Below are 4146 nucleotides of genomic sequence, written 5' to 3'. Positions count from 1 at the left end.
ATTTTGATAAAAATATTTAAATTTATTATTTCTGTAATATCCTTCACCCGACTATACTATAGCCGAGCAAAGTGTGCTACATTCGATGCCGGAGTACCCTAACTCATCTTACTTTATTCCTTTAAAAATTTTATTCTCGTTATATTTTAATATCAATTATTTTTAGACGGAGAAACCAGCAGAGTTTTCCCTATTTTATTATCAGTTGGCGTATTTCACTATTCACATGCTTAAAATTCTCAATAATATTTTATAATAAAAATCTCATCAATTATTCTCATAACCATCTCATAATTCACATCTCATTCATATATCTCAATTTCATATTCATTTCCATGCATTTCCATTCATATACAATTTATATATATAAATTCTTAAGTTTCATTAATTTATATGATTTACAGACTGATTATATAAATTCATAATTTATATGATCTACAAATCAATTACAGTTCTATAATCTATATTTCAACATACAATTCATAGTTTACATTACAAATAATAACTAATTATAATGTACAAAATATATAATATGATCTATATAGGCCCTATCTACATGTATTACTGAGGATGTGACAACCTTGAACACTCTGCAGATCAGAACTTCAATATCTCTGTTTAGTATTTGCTGGGCTTTAACTTCAGTACCTGTGCGAGGAAACAAATCCATCGCGCTAAGCATTACTGCTTAGTGGTGCAATAATATAACAAGAAATAATGTATACAAATAAAAATAATTGGAGCATATTTTCTATACTCAAGAATTTTACTGGATTCATATGAAATTTTCTATACAGTATATTTTTCGTCATTTATGTTGCTCTCTAGAATCTCTTTTGTCATAAATTTACTATAATCATTTATATAATGTACAAATAAATTTAAAATTTATACTTATACTTATATTCTTATGAAAGTCACATTTGTAATGTTATTTAAGTTATAATTCTTCTACTAGTTTTTTTATCACTTCCTTGATACTTTCTAAGTTATTTACAATCATTTCGTAATATTTAAAATTTTTAGAACTATTTTAATTTACTTCAGATCATTCTAAGGAACAAATTTTTGGAGCTAAATTTCAGAACTTTTTATCATTTATTTACTTTCTAGCATTTTTATTTGCTAATATTCGTAACTTATTTTAATAAATTAGACTGCCTAAGTAACCTACGACAGGCTGACTAAACTGGATAACGGGTCATTGGCACTGGACATCGCGGTGCCTCGGGCTTTTATACCATGGGACACAGAACGTTAACCACGTATGCAGTCAGTATGGCTAAAAAGCCATGATAACATATAATCAGGCATTAAGCCATGAGTGCAGGCATAAAGCTATGAATGCGAGCATAAAGCCATGAATACGGGGCATAAAGCCATGAATACAGGCATAAAACCTTTTGCAGTACTGCTAAACAATACCTATTGGCATGCCAATCTATCCAATCTGACACACATGTCTAGGCAATACAAGGGCAAATAATATCATTAAATATTAATATATTATGTTTTATGACTTCATTATTTCATGATAAATTCCATAATTTATACATTCATCAATCCATTCATGTAAAGAACATTTCATACTTCAACTTTTTTTGCTAATATATTATGAATTCCACTAGTGTTGGGAGTATAAATCTTAATTATCTATTCTAAGTAATCCATGAATATTTCATGGATTCCAAATTTCATGCCTTAATTTCCTTTATCAATTTAGTTCTTACACTTTGTGTCTTTGTATTACTATTCATCTTACTATTTACTCAAATTATTGACTTTTTTGTACATAATAAATTTATTGAACCTAAATTCACCAAGATATCATATTTTGCATTCTAAAGTTGTTGGTATTGGTTGCCAATACCATTTCAAAGCTTAGTGTTAGTTATTCACAAATTTCAGATTTCATACTAAGTTTACTGTTCCATTGGTCATTTGTACAGTAGGAATTTGATAAAATTGTCTTCATAAAAGTTGTTCCTTATTGTGTCTAGATACATTTCTTTTTTTGAATCACTTCATTTGGAGTTTTGTAGCTCAAGTTATGGTCATTTTACTATAACTGGCAGGATTAACCTGTACCCAAAATTTCTGGACAATTTGGTTCTGCCAGATTTAGTGACCTAAGTTTGGTTGGCAATTTGACTAGGTTATGGTCAGAATTTGGATTTGTGTTAAAAGTTGTAGGGCTATGTCTCATCTTTCTGTTGGTAAAATTTCAGATCAATTAAACTTTTTTACACTGAGTTATGACCATTTGAACAAATACTGTTCATTTAGTCATTTTCCAGGAACAACATGTTGGTCACCCGGATTAGGGTAATTTTTAGGTCAACTTGGTTTAGTTTTCTGGACAGGGTTTCTTCATCAAAGTTGTGCCATTATGTGTCTAGTTTCATGTCCAATAGGCCTTGTACTAATTGAATCTATACAACTCCATTTATGGCTGCCCAAACCTGCTAGACTCACAACCAGTCCTGTAGGTCACCAAGGGCAGCATGCCTAAACTCAACTCCATTATCCTTACTCACTTCAATTCCTCCTCACACACATTCAAATGGTCACTAATTGACCATTACAAGGTTAATATACCATTTCATAGGCAAAACTCCAATTTTTTCGTAAACCCTAATTCCCAAGTGCCCATTTCATGCTTTTCATGTCATCTAACACATCCAACACACATAGTTCAACATCTAACTCAAGTTATCTCATCACAAATCACTTCTAAACAATTCAAGTCATACAAATCAACAAATCTCATCATTCTCCCATGGCTGCAAATTTTCATACACACTTCAATATAATTGTTTTATTCAATTTTACAACAAATTCTAATTTAACTTGTCTTCCTAATAAAGATTAAAAGATATGGAAGTGAGTATAGGCACTAACCTGTTTGGGTGCAGAATTTTTCTAAGCTCTAACTTCACTTTTTCCTCTTCAAATTGCTACCCAAAGCTTCCTCAAGGTGTAGGGAACATTTTTAGTGAAGGGGTCCTAGGGTTATGGGATAAGTTTGGCTAGGAAATTAAGTGAAAGAAAAAAAATGGTGAAGTGTGCTCTAATGGAGTCTCGGCCAGCTGAAGAAAATGGGGAAGATGAATGAATTTTTCATTTGTTTTTATCCCTTTTTATCTCTTTTATGATTACTTTTTAAATGGTGATTGGTGGGAGCATTTTAATGACATTATGTGATGTCATAATTCCCAATTTCCTTCATTTTCTTTCCTTTTCTTTTCTACTCATTTTCAATTTAATTTTTAGCAATATTTATTCATATTTTAGATCATAATAATTACTTACTTAACTGGACAAGTAGGCCAAAAATCATCTCTGAAGACGAAATGACCAAAATGCCCTCCATTTGGCTTATTGAACCAAAATTGTCTGTACTGATTGAAAAAATTTTCTAAACCTTTTCTTGGTATTCTAATGTCATAGAACCCTCAATGACTCTTCTCTGGAGTCTTAAAAATTATTTTATGAATTTTCTCCAGGGTCTAGAGCTCCTAGTTGCGAAGATCGCAACTTCCCACTGGGTTACCCATCGCTAAGGCACCGGCTCATTTAACTTGGTTGTATTTTATTTCTAAAATTTTTTCCAAATTTTTCTTATTATTATTTGAGTTATTTATGACTCTCACTCTAATCTAAATATTTTTCCAGACGTTCTAACTGTCCGGATCGACACTGATCACTGGAACAGTAAAATATACATAATTACTACAGTGAGGGTGTTACAATTTCTTGAACCTGCCATTAATCTAATATATATGTATAAATGAAATTTATGCTTCTATATATATATATATATATATATATATATATATATATATATATATATATATATATATATATATATATATATATATATATATATTTAAATTTATTATTTCTTGAACCTGCCATTAATCTAATATATATGTATAAATGAAAGTTATGCTTCTACCTTCTTAAAAAATATACATATATATTAGATTAATGGCAGGTTCAAGAAATAATAAATTTATATATATATATATATATATATATATATATATATATATATATATGTGTGTGTGTGTGTGTGTGTGAATTAAAGATGAACTTTAAAAAATAGCTAATAAAAATAAGTCATTTAGTATATTAAAAGACTTA

The sequence above is a fragment of the Hevea brasiliensis genome, chromosome 5 (genome assembly GCF_030052815.1).
Source record: "Hevea brasiliensis isolate MT/VB/25A 57/8 chromosome 5, ASM3005281v1, whole genome shotgun sequence".
In the NCBI taxonomy this organism is placed as follows: domain Eukaryota; kingdom Viridiplantae; phylum Streptophyta; class Magnoliopsida; order Malpighiales; family Euphorbiaceae; genus Hevea; species Hevea brasiliensis.
This window is presented reverse-complemented; position numbering follows the sequence as displayed.